At 36.6% G+C, this 24,079-nt stretch overlaps 1 protein-coding gene across 2 annotated transcripts in view; it reads right to left on the bottom strand.

The window, feature by feature from the left end:
* The window catches only part of lrrn2 (leucine rich repeat neuronal 2), an 86,844-nt gene extending 63,118 nt beyond the window's left edge, over positions 1-23,726 (bottom strand). The window contains exons 1-2 of one of the 2 annotated variants that reach the window (XM_052100940.1): positions 23,451-23,726; positions 17,105-17,213 (exon numbers count right to left, since the gene is read on the bottom strand). The gene's annotated coding sequence lies outside the window, so the exon portion shown is untranslated. The remainder of the gene's footprint in view (positions 1-17,104; positions 17,214-23,450) is intronic. The other variant, XM_052100939.1, reaches the window with a different exon arrangement.
* Positions 23,727-24,079: the final 353 nt, after the last annotated feature.

Genomic DNA, 24,079 nt, shown 5'->3' on the forward strand with positions numbered 1-24,079 from the left:
CAGTTCTTTTCCGCACATTGTAAAAGCTGTCAGGATCTGGGTCTCCATTTCCACACATACGCTTTCATTCAACAATGTGACTCGCTATGGCTAAGTTAATCAGACCTTGCTACAAGCCAGCCTCTAGTGAGTCAGCTTGCCTGTCCCCTCTCATCAGCTGTAAACCCTTCTATTGGATGGAAAAAGAAAAAACCAGTAGAGAAAAATCGATACCCATACAGAAGGGCCATCTTCATGACTTGTGCCTCAAAAGAGCCACAAGGATCAAAGGCAGTTGTGTAATTGGCTGGCCAATGGGCAAAGAAACTCCTCACAATGTAATTTATGTTCTATATTTTTTATTTTATCTTGGTCCAATTGTCACAGTGTCAGAATTCACCAGACAGATGGGTGCAATAGATGACACTTTGCTTTCAATGTGCTTCAGTCCTGTAATGCCTTCATTCTACACAGATGCTGATATTTGTAAGGTGGTGGTTTTAAAGAATGGGGCTCACACTATGATTTTTTATTTTTTTTTACTGGACTCTGCCTTCTGTGGATTCACCATCGATTAAAGCATGATTGCCGGCTCTCAGTAAAAATGACATGTTCCAGCTGGGGACATGTTTAACAGCAGCATCAAATTGGTCACGATGGCGAAATGTTTATAGATCGCATTTTATAAACCGGTTGGGCACATGAAATGGTTTTTACAGGTTTTCACGGCTTGACTGCATGTTTTCATAGTTTATACTGTAGAAATAATTGTAGCGTCACAGCTGTGGCTTAGTGATTAGTGCATATGCTTAGACAAATTAAGCTGATGGACTCGGAACTTGGAATCCACCTTGCAACATTTGAAGCAAAAGCTAAAATGAACGTAATCTAACCCAGTAACCCAGATTTGTGATACCTAACCAAGCAAAATTGGTTTCTGGGTCATTAAACCTTCTTTATCGCAATTTTGATTGCTGTCATTTGGTGCCAGTGCCCATGGAAATGTTAGCTCAACCCCAGGCCCCACACTCACCTTCAGTCAAAATGATCATCTGTTGTGCTAAGACACTCGTGCTTATAGCTTTCAATGCCACCTGCACGCGTTAACCAATGGAAATTTTTATGCAGTGTAAATTGAGTGAGACTCCACATAGAAATGTAGATAGCAAGGAAAAATGGGGAGGTGAATTATGGTGAGGCCACTGTACGTCTGTAGCATTCAATTAAATGCAAATGTTTCTCTCAAGTGCTCAGAGAGAGGGGGCACCTGAGGGCTCTCTCTCTCAGTCAATCGGCATCACTTTCGCTCTCAGCGCTCTGTTGACATGTCAGTGCTGTCACTCAGATGCTTTTTCATCCTCTGATCAGCTATTATGAGAAGGGATATTAGACTACTTTTCATTGACTTTAGTACAAAACATGCCAAAGGGATGGTTTATGGCAGTGTTTCCCAACCACTGTGCCAGACAGAATATCAGGTGTGCAGTGGAAAATTATTAAATTCCACAAAATAAATGATTGAATAAGTAAAAAATATTATTTCAAGGATGCAAACCTTGAAACCATAATCGGTCACTTTTGTGATTGAGAAGAGCTATGATTATTGTGCAAAATTGACTGATATTTATTCATGTTAAGGGGCTTTCACATGACTTATGTCAGCACTGCAAAATACATTAAAGTCTATGAAGTGATGCCAATTTACACAAGTGTTTTTACACACGTCTTTGCTTCACAAATAATGTGAGTACAAAGCAACAAGAAATATTTAAAAACTGTCCAAATTTGTGAAGAGACATTGGATGCCTCATTACTTTTAATTACATATTACCTTAATTACATATTACCTTATCATTTCCGAGTCTAAGGGAGAAACCCCAGTTATTGAACTAATTTAAATTCACCAAGAAAATGACCTAAACATCCACAAGTCCTTTAATTACTTTCTGCTTTCAGAACAAATGCCAGTTTTTTCTCTCTCTTCCAAATACATGTTTTCAATGTTTATTGTGCACACCTCCCACTTTCTTGCATGGCAAACTCATAAAATCTCCAACACAGACTCACGTTGAAATCGTCAGGACTCGTACGGACGTTTCAAAAATTTGCTAATTTGTATAATATCAAATTCTAAATTGGGAGAAAAGGGATAAACAAATAAAAAGGTTATAATGTTAATGTAAAAATGAAAAAATCAGAGCGTATTGTTTTCTGTGCCTACTGCTTCCTCCACATATGTTGTAGTACATTACTGATAAAGAGCACTTCTGGTATTCTGACCTTGTGCAAACTTTATCTGACACCGAGATTCAACTCACTAACTCAGATAAGTATTTCAGCCTCATGGGAATTCTTAATTAGGTGAAGCTTTTGACAGTGGCTTTCTTTTTTGGAATTTTTGATCTGTGCTAAATTAGAGACATGGATTTATTCAATACATGACATAAAAAGTAACCCAGAGTGTGTGTTCTCACATTAGAAAATGTTTAATGTTAAAAACCATTTAGGGTGTGGAAAAAGTCAAATAAATTGTCCAAAAAAATAAATAAAATGAGATAGTGGCTCTTTCTTATAGGACTGCAGTGTTATGAAAATACATAGGAGCATCCCTGTATGAAGTTCTCTTCACTTTTGCGACTGGTTTAATTCTTAAAACCACTTCTGTAAATAAGAGCCAAACTACAGAGAAAGGTGTTGAAATAGCACATGCTAAGTGGGAAAGAAAAATGCATGCGATGCAGGAGTTGCTTTTTCATTGTGTTTGCTTACAGAGCTATGTATGTGTGTGCACTGCCAGACTCCGGGTAAAGAAGGCAATAGCAGACCAAAATACCCATTCATGTGTTAAACTTGAGGAAGCTGCTTGTAAATATGCGGTGAGAAAAAGCCTCATACAGCACAAAACACAAATGACGGAGACCATTGGCATCACCAAGGAGACAGGTTTTGTGACCATATTTCAAATTTATACAATACTGGCAGCAATTTTTAGCTAGCCTCATAATCCAACAAATTATGGGATAATATACATTTTTGGGTGAACTTAGCCTTTAAGGAAAACTTCTTACCAGCTGCTAAACACCTTATTATTTTCAATATATATATATAGTCAGCAAATTTGCCAATAGTTATTTTCACAAGCAAGTTTGCAGCTCTTCTTCGGAAGTCGAGATCCTCGGGTAAACCTTTGGCAACAATAGACAATTTGCTGCAAAGCTCATTTGCATGTGAAAATTATCAGTGACGAATTTGAGGCAAATTTGCCATGAACTCTCAATTTTCGTATGGGTGAATGAGGCATGAAGTCATTGATAACACATTTGAATATCCCATTAGTAAATGTTTTACATGTAGTCCACATATTTAAATGCCTCCCCCAGCGATGTGGCCGGTGTATTGTTTGCAATCAGTATGTTGTCGCTCAGTTGTTTCGAACATATTTTTACCTCTGAACTAAGAACTAAGAAGAAATTCTCCATAAGTCAGGTGGGTCCGTTAGTATTTCTACCGTTACAGCAGTAGGATGGTAATATACCATTTCGAATTTTTCCATAGTCCAAGATGGCGACTATCAGGACACATTCCTGCGAGGCTGCATGTGCCAGCCCAGCAACTGTAATTGAGATCTTGGTTTAAATAATGTCTGTTTTTGTGTTTTTATTTTTCCACTTAGGTGTCACATTTCAAAAGACTACCCGTGAGTATGTCTTTTATTTTACACAACAGCTGCTTGTCTTGTACACGACAGGTCATGCAAGTGGACTTCTCACTCCTTTTACATGTCTGGATTTAAAGAGGGCAGTAACATGCTCTGGCCCTGACCCTACTTGTATTTGTATTCACACAATAATAAGAGCTGGGTAGACCCCTGCCTACAGCCACATGGTACTAGTATTCAGTGATATTTGTGAGCCATGCTCCCTGCACATAAATCGTTGACCCATAGGCTTACTGCACAAGCTTGCATGCAGAGTCCTTCCTTTCTTCAATCTGACTGTTTATCACTTTCACTAATTGCAGAAAGGTGTTTGGGAAAATATCTTGGCACAATCCCCAAATGACAAATTAGTTTGCATTAGTGTGTGGATCCATCCCGATCCTACCAATTATTTCCTGTATGTAATAAGACTTATTAAAGAAACCGGCTGTGTTTTGAGGGGTTTCTCTATCATCAAAACATTCATGGAGAATATTAAGGTTTTGTAAACTGAGGGAAGATGCTTTTTTACTTTTTATTGGCTATTGGTCTCTTTAAATCAGAGTAAGTTTAAGAAGGCAGCTGTCTGCTTTTAATAAATGGTCTGGCCATTATTAAAAGTAAATAATAATGGCCAGACCATAATAATTTATTATTTATTTATTATAATAAATAATAATTTATTATTTATTTATTGAAGAATATAATTTAATTTCTCGTTTAAATGGCTCAATGAATCAGATAAGGATAGCACGCTCGCAGGCAAAGGATGGCACATTAAATTAAATGGAAGCGAAGGAAGGTGGGAGTGTAAAATGTGAGGACGTCAGCATCAGGCGTGTCTTTTAAATAGATGTGTTACCTATCAGCACAACTAAGCCTGTGATGTATGACCGTTTTTAGTGTAAGACTGCTCGTTTTTCAATTTTGGAGAATTGCAGAAAGAATGCAATTTAATTAAAAGTTCAGCCAACAACCTGAACAGGTGTTATTTTAGTGTTCTTACGTTTCATATTCTTATTTAGACACTATACTTTGACAATTAATTGACACAAACGTCTGTTCAACATGTCAGAATTCAAACTGTTGCCTACCTAGGTGTTGACAAAGTCCCTTTAAAGCAAATTAAATCTCAATAATGCTCCTGGACAGCTATTTCCTGTATAGGCAATAGGCATACAAATACAGCTCTTATGCTTAAATGGGGAAAGTCTGAAATCGGAGCACAGCACATCGAATGTTGGAACGTTATTTCCCGTCATATATGGTGCTGTTGAAGTCGGCGATATAGCAATACTTTGGGTATTTAAAAATAATAATTATTGTTACCCAGTTTGCAAATTGTGATGGACAAACGTGCTGTCATATGCAGGAAACACTCCAAGCCTGATGGAGGGGAGAGCTGTGTCTATATGTAGGCTATTCATTGCCATGTGTAAAACTGACTGATATATTATACATATTATATTATTTGTCATGTATATTATATTATACATGACAAATTTAGTAAATTACTTTTATTGACAAAATATTTTTAGTTTATCTTCTATTTATTTTAATTAGATAAGATACAGTTGTTGGATGGGGATTTACGTTGTGTGGTCATGTTACAATGTGCCCCGTATCGGTTTCAAAGGGGAACGTAGCTGGATCACTTTGTAACAATTTACTTTCTTTTTTCCAGGTAGACAGTGAAAAAAGTACAAGCTGTATTCATAAAACAAGACCACATATTTGTACCAGACATGTGTAAAATGATTGTGAAAATAGAAAATTCTTTGAACCCTAAGTGCATTTACACAAACTTAAGAAAACCAATAAGTGTTAGTTTGTGTCCCACTCTCCCCAACAAAGATTGATTTGTGAAGATGAATGTAGGCTATGAGAAAATATGTTACATAGGCTTCCTTACATAAGAAAAACAACCAGATACAGTGCACTTTTACGAGTTTTGTAATGACTCAATACAGCTTTTTAGGTGACTAGTTTGCCACAGTGCTTGCAGCCTTATGACAGGCCAACTGTTCATACATTTATTGTCTTAACCCTATAAAGGGCAAGAACATAATTATACAGAAAATACATTTATTGCTATTTTCCTACACATTAGGTTCCAAATAATACATTTCTGTTTTTCTCCAAATATAGCTTTTAATTTAAATTTTACAGCTTGTAGAAATCATGATCAAAAAGATAACATTTGCCTCGATGCTTCTCAATGCTTAATCGCAGTGCAATGCATACAATGTATATATTACTTACATGTTTTATTTTAAAAAGTGCTTGAGGCACACTGAAAAAAATGGCAGTGCTAGTCCCAAAAAAAGAAAAGAAACACCAACAACTAAACGCAAATGAATAGCCATTTTGATTGTAATGTTAATATCTGAAGAAAAAAAGGATAGTTTTACCTTGTCTTTATTTTTAGCCTGTTTATAATCAAACTAAATTACAAACGCTATGAGTGAATCGACTGCACAATTAACTCTTGCATTGAAAATGTATCTTTTTCTTTTTTTATATAATGTTTCTATTATTTAATATTAATAATATTGCAGTGCACCGTAATACCATGAAATTAGTTTTTACAGTAAGTAAGCACTTTCAATTTAAATCTTTATTGTCCTTGGGAACAAGGGATTAGCCAGTAAATTACTTTTGGGTGGGCCTCAATAAAAATGGATGGGACAAATTGTCATTTTTTTTTTTAAACAAAATGTTCTTAACAACAGAAAGGCGGAGAATTCAAACCGCTCTTACAGAAATCAGAATTTATGCATTTTTAAACTATTTAAGAAATATAGATTTGAAGTAAAAAAGAATATCTTTAATATTTTGGGAGGGCCTGGCCCACCCTTGGCTATGCCACTGCTTGGGAGGCATTTCAGTTGGTAGACAGCAGCCAATAACACAAAAACAATTAACATAAATAAAACAAAAATGATCTTATGAGCCATTTATAAATATAGGCCTAAATGCCGGAATATAATCAATCTCCCCACAAGGGAGCTACTCGATATCCATGCAGACTATTAAATCAACCGTAGTTTCACTGTACGCAATGTATTTGTTTACAAGAGGATGAAAGAGCGGGCTTCTCGAGAGAAAAGATGCAGTTATCAGCAAGGCCGTAAACATGTCTTGAACATTGGAAGGGACAAAACCATTTTGGAGGTGGGGGGTCTTGGGTGTCCTTGGTCCTTTAAAATAGTAAATTTTGGGCCAGGGTGGGCCAGGCCCTCCCAAAATATTAAAGATATTCTTTTTTACTTCAAATCTATATTTCTTAAATAATAAATGGAATAATTTCCTGAATAAAGGCTTTAAATGCATTTAAAGTTTTTTAAATGTGACCAAAATATTATAATTTCTAAATTACATGTTAGTTTCAAGTTCACACAGTACAAGACAAACACTGTGTCTGCATTGCTAGCAATTTGCCTGTTTCAGTCATCTTTCTTTTTTGTGCTTTCTCATAGAAAAGGCGAATATACTTTGAATTTCTTGTATCTGTAAAATGACATGACATCAGCTGGCTAGCAAAAAGAAAATACACAAAATAATTTAATGTCCTCAAGTTGTCCTTCACTGTCCTTGTCACAACCTAAAAACTCAATTGAAGCCACAAGTCACAGGTCTAATGTTCTAATTCTAATCTGTGGGTGAAAACGCTATACTTTGTGTTTTATTGATAATATTTTTATGAGATTGACGAGCAGTTTAAGATTTTTTTTTTTTTTAAACCTTTATATTATTCCTGAAACAACTTAATAACAATTATACAGCAGCACATTATGGACTGCAGCAGAACAGCAAAAAAAAAGTGGCCATATCAAATTATTTGACTTCTCCCCCTCAAAGTATTTTGTGGTCACAATGTGAATGAGGAAATTTTTCCCGGGATTAATGATGGAATCTCTGTGTGAAAGGGGCATTATACCCTTTACCACTTGACTTGACTTGACTTATATTCCAAGGTAAGATGTCTAGTTGAAGGAGAAAATTGTCCAAGGTGAGTGCTAAATCAAACTGGGCTGGATAGAATGTTAGCATCACTTAAAAAACCTTTGTAAATTAACGAGAGCTTTGAACATCTCTTTAAGTTGACTAAGTGAAACTTAAACATATCTTTCTGGCATCTTTCACAGTTTAGACAATGGTACATTTATTTAATTGTATTGATATATTTTCATCATGTGAAAGCCACTGTAAACTTTTTCAGTTATATTATATATATTAACGTTATATTAGCCTTCATTGATAAACATAATTGTAATTGCAATAGATAGACGACATGTTCTTATTAAACAAATTATTTAAGACATATGTGAGTAATGTGACCACACAGTTTAAAACTTAAATATGCCTTAATAAATAATACAAATATGGTTAACAGGATATTAGAATTCCTGTAGAGATTCACGCTCTTTCTCTTCATCCTCCTCCTCCTCTTCTTTCGTCCTCCAATGGCTGGTTCAAATCAGTTCACCTATAGTCTTTTTACAAGGCAGTTACAAATTGCATGATGTATAACGGCTGTAAGGCTACACGTACACAGACCTTGAACTCTAACCAGATGATCAATTAATATTTAGATAGGTCTATGAGTAGTTCAATACTGTCATTTTAATCCTGTTCTGTGTATTTTATCAGTTTCTAGCCAAAACAATTTAGGTGAGAGCCCCTTATGATTTACATATACATTCACGTTGCATGCATTTATTGCACTTTCATTAATCTCTATGATTGAGCTTCAATACATCTGAAACTCCATCTTACTAAAGCAATAATTATTTCTTTAATTAAATTAAAGTAATACATTTCGGCGCCTCAACAAGGTTCCATGTTTGTCAGTATTTCCACCTTATTTTCATTTTGAGAAGACAAACACCTGGGCATACTGGCCTAGTGATCTTGGACTGGACAGCTCCCGTAACTAAGCACTTCATTTTATAAATGGCTTTGTGCTGGCTTGGAAAACAGTATTAGTTAAGATGATCGTTAAAGCTTAAGTTGCAATGTTATCGGGATACCCAGCCATGTTCTCGTCTTTGGAGCAATCTTAAAAGACAGATAATTATATTAAAGTTGGTTCATTCACCTAAATATTTGATGAAAAATGAATTGCAGATGTTTGCATCTCCTTTTCCTTGTAAAGCACATATCTGCATTTGTTCAATCATGCAAAAACAGGGTTACGTAAGTTTGTTTACACATTTGGCCCAGATACTTAATGGACGTGTGTTTGATGGTCTGTTGGGACATAAACATGCATTCGGATAACAAGCAAGTGCTACTGCTCTTTCAGTGTGCAAGGGCACATTCTTTCAATTTTGTCCATGGTCTTTGGCAACAGGGGGATTGGGGGTTGTATGAGTGCATGAGCGTAGGCATGCAATGATGCTGATGATCATGATTAAAGGTATCCATTCCTTTGGGAGATAGAGAAGAGGAGGAAGGGGTGCAACTTAGTCTCTCACTGGGTGCAGATGGCCCATGGCAGGCTAGATCAAGTCACATGGTGCCCGGCAAAACAGAAGCAAGGTGTCCCCTCCCTACTCTTCTCCACTCGCCATGCGACCTGTCACCATCCATCGATGTCAGGTGTCGCTGCGGGAAATGGACTGCTCATTAGGTTTGCCTCAATTGCCTCCACCTTCCCGGGCTGAGAGGAACAACATTCAATTTGTGTCACTCATTAAGCTTTTTATTCACACTGACACTCTGCAGAGGGTCACACTGTGCTCTTGCTCAAAATAATGGGAATTACTCATCTTTATAAGAAAGATTTGTATTGCTCTCAGAAAGAAATGTCATCCTCTACCCAAAGCAAAAGGAAGGCATGAATGTATGCAAAGGTGACCGTGCGCATGTGAGATAATTTGAGCATGTGTCCTGAACGTCATGGTTACTGTTGTAACCTCCATTCCCCAAGGGAGGGAACGAGATGTTGTGTCGAATGAAGTGACACAAGGGGTCCCATCTAAAAAGGCCACGCAATGACCGTGTTACGTGAACTGTCGAGACGGGTGCAAGCAGGCTACTGAGTGCTAGAGGCAACTGTGTTGGCTGCACATAGCCCTCCCCAACACCCCAAAGAGATGTCACATACAGACCTTAGGTTCCCCACACCCCTGAGGGGGGGAACAGGCGCTACATGACTTGCATGGGAGCAAGCCCGTAGATCCAACAGCAGTGCTTATCGCCAGTAGAGGTGAGTGAATCAGTGGGGAACTCAGCTTGCTGTTGCACAACCGTTCGGCACCGAAGAAAAATTCTGACTGGCACTTGCTGCCCCGTTTTCCTTTATACCCGTATGTCCGGGGTGGGGCATGCAAATTATGTCTGCCAACTTGACATTGGCCTTTTCTCAGGTTCAGTGCTACGTTTGGCGTCCCAAGAAGACCCCTTGTGTCACTTCATTCGACACAATATTGAGTGAGTGATAGAAGGGGAACATGTTAATATTGTGTTTATTAAAGTTGCCAGTGTCCACTTGGTTATAATATTAGTGTGAACATTTTTGCAGCATATAAATTTAGCAGGCTGGCTGCCTTGGGGCCGTCTATGCAGCTACAATCCTCTCACACTGTATTCATGCATCTTAAATATGTCCTTTGGCAAACCTCTGTTTTCTAATTAGTATGCAGTTACGCCTTGATTGGGTACATAGGGCTGATGTTTTATGGCTCTATAGCAATAGATGCTGGTGTTGTGCTTTTAATACATTTTCAGGCACTGTGGGATATGATTTTAAAGATGTGTTTATGTATACACTGGAAAAAATAGTTTTTCTATGTACATTTAATGGTATAACATTTTATAAAATTTACTTGACTTCATGAAATAATATTGATTCAAGTGAATAGATTTACTGTAAAAATTTCAGTTAATACATTTGAGTAACTTTTACTTACAAATCTGATGTACATGTTACTTAAATGTATCGGAATATTTTACTTTTAAAGTTTTCTTATAAACACGTTTAATCATGTACCACATGACATATGGAAGCCTTCCACAGGCAAGCCTACTGCATTTTTGATAACATCACCTTGCATTACTGGCAACAGAAACAAGATAGAGGGTTGTGTACACATAACTCAACACTTGTTGCGTGAAACACTATGACGGTAACAATAAAAAGGTAGATTTTTTGATCATGAACAAGTAATTTTGAGTAGAAAATGAACTTCAGACTTCACAAAATATGAAGTTACCAAATGCTACAACAAAATCAACAATAAATATGATGTAAATAAACTTGCAAATAATGAAACCCTGCAAGTTTGTTAATTATTCAAGCCCAGTGCATGCTGGGAACCCCAGCTTTGAAAAGTTAAGTCAAATGTACTTATTTTATGTACCTGTGAAATGTAATCAAATTAGGGAATAAATATAACAAAGTGTTCTACTTCATGATTTATAAATGATAATGCATTTTAAACAATCATGATAACAATCATGAATAATGTTTTCTTATAAGCTAGAGCATTCATTTTTTTCATGTTTGAATTTAAGTACACATGTTTAATTTAATTAATATTTTAAAGTTCATGCTTAAACTAACATATTTCATCTAGAAAGTACTTTCTAGATGAAATATGAAAAAAATAAAAATTATAATAATTTTGTTAATATGTACACTTCGCATTTTACTTTGTGGGTTTACCTCTCCTGTTCCAATCATTATGAAATATCCAGTTTTGTAGTATTTTGCAATTATTTTTCCTATGGACAAATCTTTCTCCTGCTGAATGTTGCCCAGAAAGCTCTTATTATGGAGGAACTCTTATTAAATGCTAATATTATGTTGCTTATCAGGAAATTAGGAGGAGCAATGGTTCACAAAGGAAAAAATGCATATATCATAATAAGGATGGCAACCTTGAAATGTGACTAACAGGGTAATGGAAATTGTGCCGAAGTGGGACTGGCCATCCAATTTATGGATATCAGTGTGACCATTATAACTTAAACGGCCTTGGCTTGTGGGAATAATTGCATTTCAATGGCTGGGCAGGGGCACATCTGAATGAGGTAATAAACATGCATGCTTTCCTCTTTGACTTTAAAATGGGAGGAGATGTGAACGTTCCGCTTGAGTAAGACGTGGACTAAATGCGCAGCTCAGAAAATTCTTGCACATGGCAGAATGCCATGTAAGAATACTGTAAATAATATGCACTTTACATATATAAGCAGGTAGAAGAATTTTCCAGTATGTAACATTTCATACTTTCACATTTTACTATACCTATAAGATTCTCAGTGCTGAAATATTTTGGAGATGCAACTAAATGGGTAGTTCACATGTCCTGAAATATAATATGCGAATGTCCATCTAAAAGCATTTAGCTAATTCTTATATAATTATATTATGCATAACTTATATGAGCTAATTTTGTGGGACTACATTCAATATTTGTAGCTTTAAAAATTCCTTTGTCATACCATGGGACATAAAATGCAAAGAAGGCAACCCTTTCTTGGTGTTGCTTATCTTTTGGACCTATTTAATACAACCAACACCACAGAAGGGTTAAATTGTGATTTTTTAAAAAAAAATAAAAACATTGGCATTCTCTCTTATAGAAGTTTATTAAATATGCTTTCCATGGAGGCCTTCACTGCCTTGATGAAAAAGCCTTGATCTGCTACGGAATCGTGTCGACCCTTGTTTATGAGTCACTTCCTTCTAATTGATTGTACTGGGGTTCCTTATAAATATTTCAGCTGTGTACCATCTGATATTACATAAAGGCTTTGATTTTGCAGCAGCCAGTCTGTTTCACTCTTCCCTGTTTGGCCATTCTACAAAGAAAACTGTTCATGATGTGGTCTGTTTCTGGAACTGGCACTTTAAATTTAAAATTTTTGAAAGTTGAAGACCAAAAAGTAGTGCTATTACAACATTCTGAATCAGGTTACCATAAACTCTCAGAGTCCCACTTCGCTCTTTCCTTTGTTAATGGATTTCTAAGATGATCAGTTGCACTGACAGTGCAATCTTCTGGCCCAGCCAGTATGATAGTGTGATTAGTATTAATTGGAATGAGTTGAAAATGCAGAGATGACCCCGGTTAAGCTGATTGTGTGAGCAATTAATGAGAAGAGATGGCTTAGTATTCATAACCAAGCTCGCTTGATAAGACAGGGATGAGAGTTTACAAGGCAAGGCCAGCTATTTTTTGTAGTTTCTAGTGGCAGGGCTCTTTTACGCTTTAATGAACTGTTCTCAATTTCTGTAGGCCATAGTACAAAGGATACTGTACATTCAAGATTACAGGGAAATGTACTGTGTATAGTGTGGTCATTAAAATTCTTTTGATTACTCTGTCAAAAAAACGTGCGTTTTAAGATATAAGATTTAAGATTTTGATTGCATCCCAAAATGATCTGCAGCTTTCTACTTTTTTCGTAACCAGTAAAATATGTTCACTCAAGTTATGGCAAAATTATTGATTTCTTTTTTTTTTACAGGGAAATGTTCAAATGCGTTCAGATGTAATGCTCACAAGTAACAGAGTGACTCAGACAATAAGCATTGTTGAAAAAACAGGAGTCATAAAGATTTGATTCAAAAACTGTCATCCAACCCCATGTGCCAATGGCAAACAAATCATATTTGGCTTGATGCTGTAGCAAAATATTTAGGCTTATTAGCAATGCTAATCTCTGACATTATCAAAACACACAGATTAAGATTAAAAACTAATTTAAGTTTTTTTTAAACTAGAGTGAAGTCTTATAAAAACAATTACAAAAAATGTCATTTTGTCACTTTTGCTCCCTGCTCCACATCCATGTCTTTTTAGTCAATGGGATGCAGTAGAAATTTAGGGGGTCTCGAGGACAAAATGCGACCAAAAGGACATGTGAACAGGCTTTGCTCATAAACGGAGGAGAGCTGGGCACAAGTGAAGATTTAAATAAGGACTGAATTTTTGCTTTGTTTATCATCCATATCTATTATATCACTTAAGAAGATATGAAATTAACCGCTCGAGTCGTAAGGGGGAATTTAGGGGGGCTCTGGGAAGAAATGCCACCAAAAATTATATCTATAAAAAAAATACCCTTGCAATGAATTCTTCTGTTTTTGTTTGTAACACCTGATATTTTTCTTAACATTCTATTATAGTACTAGTTATACATATTATAGCATAAAATATGAATTCATGTTGATTTAATTCTTAGGGTAAGAGGCAATAAATTCTCAATCTTGAGAATTTGAATTAAAGGTTCAATACAAGATAAGTTCAATCATCAGCATTTTTGGCATAATGTTGATTACCACAAAAATTATTTTGACTCTTTCCCCCTTTATTAAAAAGAAAGGTGTTTACAGTGTGGGCTACAGTCAGGCATTTACAATGGAAGTGAATGGGGCCTATATTTGGAGGGTTTATTGCTTTAAAGAATCAATAAAATTGAAGTATTTGACATAAACGGATGAGAAATATGTTATAAATTGTTAGAAATACATATCCCCACACAAAAGTAAAAAAATGCCCCTAATAATCTGCAAATACTGTCCCTTAATTTAAAAGTTAATTTCTGACACTGGTGGCATGGGTCTGTTAACATATTTTGGTGCCAACAATTAAAAAATTCCTCCCATTTCTCCCAATTTGGAATGCCCAATTCCCATTACTTAGTAGGTCCTCATGGGGGTGCAAGTCTCAGTTGCCTCCAATCCGCGCTTCCTATCACATGGCTCGCTGTGCATGACACCGCGGAGACTCACAGCACGGGAGGCTCATGCTACTCTCCTCGATCCACACACAACTTACCACACGTCACATTGAGAACGAGAACCCCTAATGCGACCACGAGGAGGTTACCCCATGTGTCTCAATCCTCCCTAGCAATCAGGCCAAATTGGTTGCTTAGGAGACCTGGCTGGAGTCACTCAGCACACCCTGAGTGACTCCAGCCAGGGTTTGAACTCACGAGTATTGTAGCAACTATTTGAAAAACCTTTCAAATTAAGAATTAGCTGAAGTAGCCAGAACTACTGCTCTTTGCAGTAAGTTTGTACAGTATAAAAACATGTTCTGCTGAGCTACACTGTTAATGGCCGCCTGTTTGATAAATCTATTTGAGTTGTTTCACAGTCATTGTTTGCGTTCATCACCAGGCTGCAAAATGGCAGACTGATGTGTTTGCTTATTCACAGATTTGCCCTTGAGGCTTGTGAGTGAGTTGCGTTCTGTCTTCATCGCCATCAGACATATCCATACCACTCTCAGCACAAAGCGTTTTCACTTTTGACAGCAGTGCATGCTGTGCCTTAGCAGATATGATGCGCAACATACTCAGCCGCATTCGTCTGAAAATGAGCTATCTGCTTCTTTATATAAAGTGCCTTAAGGCGATCGAAGCTATAGCGCCATATGTACCCACAACATGGAGACATCACATCCCAATCCTGTCAGCTTTGATTCACTTTTATTTTAGAGCTCCTTTAGTTGATTTGTTTGCATTTGCACTTAAAGAAATGCGCAATAGAGAGGACAGTGTGAATGCGTGTGCATGCATTGATGGGTAGTGTTGTGACAGTACAATCTTTTTCTTTCTCTAGCAGATGTCTGTGATCTCTCTTGCCCTCAGATCATCTGCCCTCTTCAACGAGGATGAGAGGTAATGTTCAACAGCCCTTTTGACCCATTTATGCACACACTAGCACACATGCATACACTTCCTTACACAGCTCATTTGCTGTATTGCTGTTTACTTGCATCCAGGAGTCAGCCCTTGCCCGTGGATGTCTGAGCCAAGCCTGACTTTATAGAGAGAGAGAGTGAAAGGTGTGTGCATGGTTGACCATCCAGACTGCTGTCCATAGCAGTGTATAATGTTAAATTAATTAATACTGGCAAGATGAACTAAACCCATCAGCCATTTTTAATCAACTTGAATATGAACAGACCTTGTATGTTTTTATTAGGGTTGGGAATCATAAGGAATTTAACAAGTTTGGGGCTAGATTCATGAAACATTCTCAAAGGGATAGTTCAACCAAAATGATAATTCTCTCATCATTTACTCAAACTCATTCCATCACAAACTCATTTCAATGAGTTTTAATGAGGAACACAAACAAAGATTTTGTTTAAGGATGTTTGATGTGTTTTTGGGAGAACTGACGCCGTGCGCCATATAACCGGAAGTTCTCGTTTGAACATGCAAACTCGCACGTGTCAAGCGCAAGGACGCATGAACAAGCTTCTCTCATGAATATGCATAGGAGAGCGGGGTAAAAGTGTAGATTTTTGGTAAAAAAATGGACTGAATTCTTGCTTTTTTATCAACCAAAACTATCATATCGCTTTAGAAGACATGGATTAAACCATTCGAGTCATATCGATTGCTTTTATGCTGTTTTCATGTCCTTTTTGATGCATAAATGTTTTGATCCCAATTGACTGACTCTGTATGGCCAAAAACACATCAAACATCCTTTTAAATATCTTGTTTTGTGTTCGCCACAAGAAAGTTATATGAGTTTGAGATGGCATGAGGATTAGTAAATGATGAGTGAATTACAGTATAATTTTGAGGTGAACTATCACTTTTTTTTTTAGAATAAAAATATTATTAACTACATTTTATTATTATTTTCTTACTCTAGATGTTTTTTGTATTTATATACATATATACGATATATATATATATATATATATGTATTTTTATTATTGTATTCCAAATAGATATCTTAAGAATGTTCTTAACTTCTTTTTTTAAAGCGTCAATGTTTATAGCTAGATACCCTCTTACAGAGTTCCATTATTTAGTTAAAAACTGGAACTGGTTCTGAATAAGAATTAATTATTTAATAAGAACTGGTTATTGATTCCCAACACTATACAGTATGTCATCATATCATTCTTCCACTGAACCACATATCAATGTTCTCATTCCTTTTAAGGACTCTCTCCTCCAAATCTCTTTACTGTACTTCTGCCTGCATATCTAGTCCTGTTGTTGCTCTACATTTTTAATAAGGTCAGTTTATTGGAGATTATCTAGAGTTGTTCAAGGGCCAATAGAAGATAATAAATAAGGATTACAACAGCTAGATGTCAATGACATTGCTTGAATGATGATAAGTTAAACAAAACATCACATGCACATGTCTTAATGTGGTTTGAGGCTATGCATGTTGTTGTCAACCATACAGAAGGAGAGAGCTGTTCACATGTGGTAAATAACATGAAGATGCCATTTCATCCTTTGCAGATCAATAAACACAATCGATCCTGCTGATGTAGTTAAATGAGTATGTCTGCAACAACAGATATCTCTGCTATGCAGCACCTAGCCTTTCTCATCTTCTTAATCATTGAAACATCTGGCATCAGTGAAGAATCATCTGTGGGAGGATGGAGTGGTGTGCTGCATATATCGTCTCCCTTCACTCACCCTTTCATTCTCTCCATTTCTTTCACTGTCTCGCCTCTCTATCTCCTTTTCTTTCTTTTTCGCACCTGGAGGCATCTGCTTCGTCACATTCTCCGCCTCATTAGCATTGCTAACATGGGGAGAAATTAACAGATGTTTATGTGACAAACCAACTTACACATTCACACACATACACACCAGCACTTACCTGCAGCATGAAGACATTGTTACAATATAAGCCTTCCAAAAAATCTTTATCCATCTTACTTTTGCTACACATGCCTCAGAGACAGCAACGAACTGTGACATTAGTTTTGCCCCATTTCTCATACGTCTGCACTATTCAAAGCCATTCTAAATTATATGGGTGTTTCTTCAATTTCAGGCCATTTCATGTCCCAGGGGTCGATTTTCATCCAACTGAGAAGATTTCAACTTTTGTTCTTTTTCTTATATGAGAGCCTCATTAAAACTGAATTGGAAACTTTGTACCATGCCTTTATTAATTTATTTTTGGTACTGTTCTAATGCCTTTTATTCATAGATCTTAGTGTTTTTGCTTTGTTCCAGACTCAGACTTCAATACTAACTATAAAAATCCATGATAAAGAGTGAAATAAACATAAACCATTTCAAAATGTATTGTGTGAAAATTATTTATATAAATACTTCAAAAATTACGACTGTCCCACAGGTGTGGTGTCATATCCACCCCACCAAACAATTTTGCCCCTAATAATTGTAGCTTACTTTAACCAAGTCAATAAAAGTCTCAAAGAAGAGCATGCTTGAAATGAAATATGGGATGAGTGAAATTTGATGAAAACTCAACATAAGTATCACCTTTGAAAATAATATTTTTAAGTGACATCATTTCCAATCAAGCTATAACTGCCAAAATATGCAAAAAGTGTGAAAGTAAAATAAAAATGTGTGTATTTAGGATACATAAAATGTTAGCAATGTAATTTTGTCAGCCTTAGCAAGACAAAGGAGTTTTATTTCAAATACTTTCAAAATTTTATTTCCATCACCATAATTTCTAAAGTTCTACACACATACACAATACACAATACAGAATTTGAGATGTGCTGGATATGACACTCTGGTGGGCATTTTATGACTTTTACAAAAAAATAGAAAAATTACATAAATCTAATGTGATGCATGTACATACACTGTTGGACACTGAGCACTTTTAGTCCAGTCTTTTTTTTTAATTTTTTATTTTTTATTTTTTTTATACATTTGTCTAGCAACAAAGTGCCCAAAGTTAAAAAAACACTCATGTTTTGTGAATAGGGTGTTCACACTGAAAATATTTATGTAGTATACTACCAGTGCCCTGATAGTATAGTTTAACGGTATAGAATGTTGGACACTTCATGCACTCAACAGTTGCAGCTTTCCTTATGTAGCAAACAGAGGAGTGCTGACAATGCTACTCTAACAAAAATTTGTCATGATGGCAGGTTTGGGAACTACCAAAACATCTGTGGAGAAAACTGCACCTTACAAATGTGAGTTGAATGTTTTACCATCACCCCACTTTGTGTGAATGTGTATTTTGTGCCATTCGAGACATTATATGGTCTCAGGTTAGCTAACATGCTAAAGTTAGCAGAAACACATAACATATTTGAAACGTACATTTTTCAACTGAAAATTGGCAAATGTTTCAGTGGAGCTTTAGAGTTCCATTTAAAACGAGATCCTTTAAAGATTCATACATTAGTTGGCAGAGTACACTGTAGTAAATATAAGCAGTTTTGGGTTTAATGCATTACTGAGTAATTAATTACTGTAATTAAATTACTTTTTCATTGAAAACAGTAAAGCAACTAATTTAATTACAGTTACTTATGATGTAATTGTGTTAAATACTGTATAGACTATATAAAAATTCTATATTACACAATGGTTAATTTAAAATAAAAATGTAACGTCTAATGTTAAAATGTATGTTTTCTAATTTAATGCAGCCCCCTTAAATTCTTTGGCTTATTAATTATTAATAAGTAATGGAATTACTTTTCAGACAGAGTAAATAGTACAGTCATCTAAATGCACTGTAGAAGATGTAATTAGTAGTTCGTAATTAATTACTTTTTAGAGTAACTTACCCAACACTGAGTATAAGTATGAAGTAGTGCATCATGTGAGACACACCTATAGATTGCAAAGTAGCTGCATTTTTGTATTTGTATTTGAAAGATAACCCCTAGTAATTGTTTGCAGCTGTACCGTCCACCCCCGGTGTTTGTATTTTTTAGAAGGCAGAGCCGTGGCAGTGTTTTGCCCTTCAGTGTGGGTTCTTGTCTCAGAGCTCAATGTGAAGTACCTGTTGACAGTGTAGCGTGGGCCTGGGCAAGCGCTGCTATCACCTTTGCAATGCACTGGAATAGGCTCTTTTAATGCAATTATAAGTGGACTTCAGTGGTTAAGTGTGTTATTCTATTAGGGGAAATGGAAGGGGAGCATGTAAAGTAACTGTCAGTGACACCGCAACTAAACGCACATTTTTACACCCAAAACGGGAGGTATATTTTCTTCAGCTGGGAATCTAAAACTAATGGTTATTTCTTTCTGGTGCTTTGAAGGACAACCTTTACATTTTCTGTTGGTCTTATTACTTAGCAGAGGTTTTTGTCTCCATAATATATTTGTTTTAATTTATTTTCTTATCTCATAGAAAAAGATCAATTGAAAATAATTCCGCTCATGTAAATTGCCTCTCATTTAAACTGCCTTTCCCTTTAAAAGATCTAATTTAGATGAGAAGCATGAAAAGGGTTTACAGCTGAGCACAAAAGCTGTGTACATCATGGAATCAAGACATTAATGGGGTCATGACATGAGAAACCAAATTTGCCTTGATCTTTTGGTATATAAGAGGTCTTTGTATCATTAAAACGTCCTGCAAGTTTAATATTTTAAGACGTCCTCCCCATTCTAAACGAATCATTTATTTAATCAAACTCAAAATACAGCTCGTTCTGGATTCATGGTTAGAAGTGACGTGTCGGTTAGAAGTGACGTACCAGCGTTTGCATATGACCGCCTCCAGCACAAGATAACTACGCTTTAAGCGCTAAGACAACTACGCTCATTTCAGTATCGCCGTCGCCTCACAAGTGTTCAGTCGATGGACAGCGAGTGCTGAGAGATGGACTTGTGCACAGGAAAATTACGATGCCACACAGATGTGCTGTTCCTGGCTGTGGTCAAACAAAACCTCTGAATAAGCTGCCGAAAGATCCAGACGTCAGGGAAAAATGGATGCAGTTTATTTTTTGCGGACGCTCCAGTCACGGCAGTGTTAACTTAAGCGTTTGTTCTGTACATTTTAAGGATGACTGTTTTGAGAACAAATCTCAATATGATGCTGGCTTTGCCAGAAAACTGTTGCTCAAAGATAAGTCCGTGCCGACTATTCTGGGAACAACGACGACGCTAAACTGTAAGTAATCTATTTTAAACTTTAAACTACTTTTTAAAGCGCAATTTCATTCATTATGAATAATCACAGTGTTTTTACTTAGTTTACTTGCATATTGTTCTGGCTGGGGGCGTCAATAATTGGTACATAGGCACTGACGTTAGCCAATCATAACAGTGGGCGTTAACACTGAAGTCTTAAATGGAAAACGCCCCCAAAACAGACTGTTTGAATCAGAGGATGAGAAACAGGGTGGGAAAAGGTCATAAATCACAAGATTTTAAAAGTTTTTCTTAAAAAAAAATATATTAATACTATAATTGCACCTAAGGGAACATAATAATACAATAAAAAAAACCATGTCATGACCCCTTTAAAGGTTTCAAAGTTTTTGGAACAAATTCGAAATACAACTCATTGGAACATAACTGTCAAACATCATAAAATATCCAACCAAACATTGAATTTATAGGTGAAGTGAGTTATTTTTTTGGCCACCTATTGGAATTCCAAAAACAATGACAGGTAACCACTCCTGAACACTTCCTCTGTCTTTCATTGGTCGATCAAAAAGCAGTCCTACCCCAAACTCTATTATTGGTTGAGCCAATGTTGCTATATTGGGCACTTTCGGGGAATCAACGTACAAATATACCTAAAGTTGTCTCTTCATGTTAAGTTTAGATAGGAGAGAGTAGGTAAACATAAAAAATGACACATATCATCTTTAATCCTGCTTTTGTAAATAGTCAAAGAAAGAGGAGGAACCCATTGAGTGATATAGTATAGAGGTGAACTAGGCACTAAATGACCATAAATATATTGTTGTTAAAATAATAATAATAATTTAGTTAGATAAAGTTTGCCTTGTAAAAAGGACATCTAGATTACTTAAGTAATATAATGTTCTAAACAATGAGCAACAGTAACGATAATAATATTTACAGTGATGCACTGTCAGAGACCTTTAGAACTTCCTCATGCAAGAAATACGTGTTTATTTGCATTTAGTAATCATGCCCATACATAACACTGAGAGCTAATCAACATTGCGATAAACAAACTATGCAATTATCTTTCCAGTCTAGTTGGCAGGACAAGTCATGTGTTTAATTTCTTGGTATGACTTATTAAGAATTTTTTAATTGATGTCTGTGTGAATGTGTAATGAGCTGTCAGAACACTTTCCACCACAAAATGGAATGTTTGATTCTATGACATCAGCATCCTTATGTCCATAACTCAATTTTTGGGGGAAAAAAATAATGGACCTGTCTTTCAAAAACTGCTTGATAGCTTTAAAGGTTTTTTTTTAAAGCTATCAAGCTCGTTTACTCGCTAAAACGAGCACAATAATAGATGTTGGGCAGAATGTTAGGGACTGATGACAACCTTAGTCCCTATTAACATTCAGTGTATTCAGTATATTTTCCTTTAGGAAAAGGTGTATCTGAATATTCCGGGTTCAATACAAGTTAAGCTCAATCAACAGCATTTGTAGCATGATGTTGATTAACACAAACAATTATTTTGACTTTTCTTTAAATAAATCTGTATTGCAGAGGCAACCAAAATGGAAATGAATGGGACAGTCTGTAGACATTAAAATACTCACAGTTTCAAAAGTATAGCCACAAGATGTAAGCAATATGCGTGTTAACGTGATTTTAGTGTGATCAAATCGCTTACTTACCTTTTTTGTGAAAAGTTTTATCCAATTTTACAGCTTTGTTGCCATGACAATGCAAAACCATAAACCCTAAAACCCTAAAATGACAGTGAAAACAACTAATTAACTTTACAGCTCAAATAATACACCAGTTTTAACAGAACAATTCATGTAAGTGCTTTTAGAACATTCTAAGCTTCACATTTATGCTTTTAAACTCTCCAAAAAATGGCCCAGTGTGTGTTGTAATGCACATTAGGCCACAAATACTGTCAATTGAGCTTGTTCTTGACACAGAATATTCCTTTAATCCAGAGAAATTCCATCCTTCTAGTAATTTCAACCACACATGCAAATTTATGAAATATATGAGCACTCCTGCATTTCTGTATTTATCACACACAATCTGGCCAAATTGCACACTCACACACTCTCTCTCATGGAGCTGCATAACGCATTGGACACCTGCCAACACTCTCACGTGTATTGGTCCAATCTTCCATCATGACACCCACACACGCACGCTTCCTCCCCACACATAAAGAGGCAGAGAGGGATTAGCACTGGGCGCTGACTGGGAGATAGAAGTAGAGAGTGCACGCTTCTGCAAATTCAACTGCGACAGAGGAACAGCTGAGCGACACAGGCAGCTAGATAGCAACAGCGGGGAGGAGGTAGAGGAGGGGAGAGGAAGAGAGAGAGGGAGTTGCTGGATGCTGATCACATCAATGAAATGACAGATGCGTCTCCACTCCCATACCCCCCCCCACCCCAACACATCCAGAATACTCACACACGTACAAAGTGTTCACTTGCACACTGCATCATCCTTATTTTCGCAAAGCTCTGGCTGTGGAATTTCAATGCGACATAAAACATTCCCTGTCTCACTCTTTGAGCTAATGTGTGAGTCAGTGCTACTCTATTCCTATGTGCTCTGCATGCTGACCACAACTGGCACGCAGTGTGAAAAGTCTCAACCTGTCATGGCACAACCTGAGCTCAAACTTAAGTTTCAAACTGCATACACTTCAGTGGAAAAGATTTTGTGATGCAAAACCAAAAAGCATTTGGATTGATACTTTAATGTTAAAATAACTGTAGTTTGATTTCTGACTGGTTGCTAGGTAACATTGTTATGTCATTACATCTCTATTTCGATAATTATCTGCCCTTTTTCAGTGAAAATACACATCTGCACTGTGCATGATAATGCAATGCTCAAATTTTTTAGTCTAGAGAGAAAATGATAAACTTACCTATCGTGATAAGATAGGTCATTTCAGCATACATCTCGGTCAGTTCTTGTCTTGTTTCCCTTTCTGATGTTAGTCAGTCAATCTGTATCCTCTCTCAGGATGATATATTAGCACACCTTTGTAAGACCCTTTGTAAGCACCTGCCTTTAAAACTCAGCTCTATTTCTGACACTGTGTAGGCGATCTACGGAGGACGGATCTATGTGCATCCTCTGCTCTCTCTTTTTCTCTCTTTCTTTCTTTCTCTCTCTCTCTCTCTCTCTGTGTGTGTGTGGTTGTTTCTGTCAGTGGCTTGTGTACGAGAGACGATGTGGAGACAGACTCTGCTCAGATTTCTCTCTCTCTCTCTTTCGCTCTCTCTTTCTCAGACTCTCTCTACTGTGTAGCCCCACCTCCTCCTTTTTCATAAGTCTCCCTTTCTTGCCCCCAACCCCTTTGCAGTCTGCTCTATTTTTCCTCCTCTCCTTCATCTTTCTCACACTCAGAAAGGCATATGAAACCACTTATTTCCTTGTCACTTGCCCCTTTGCCATGCATGTAACAGGGCTGCAATAGTTACTTGCTTCCATGGAATAGCAGCTAAGATGGTCTACCATCTTCCAGCTGGCTCACAGCAGCTTTTGCATATG

The sequence above is a fragment of the Xyrauchen texanus genome, chromosome 32 (genome assembly GCF_025860055.1).
Source record: "Xyrauchen texanus isolate HMW12.3.18 chromosome 32, RBS_HiC_50CHRs, whole genome shotgun sequence".
Lineage (NCBI taxonomy): Eukaryota > Metazoa > Chordata > Actinopteri > Cypriniformes > Catostomidae > Xyrauchen > Xyrauchen texanus.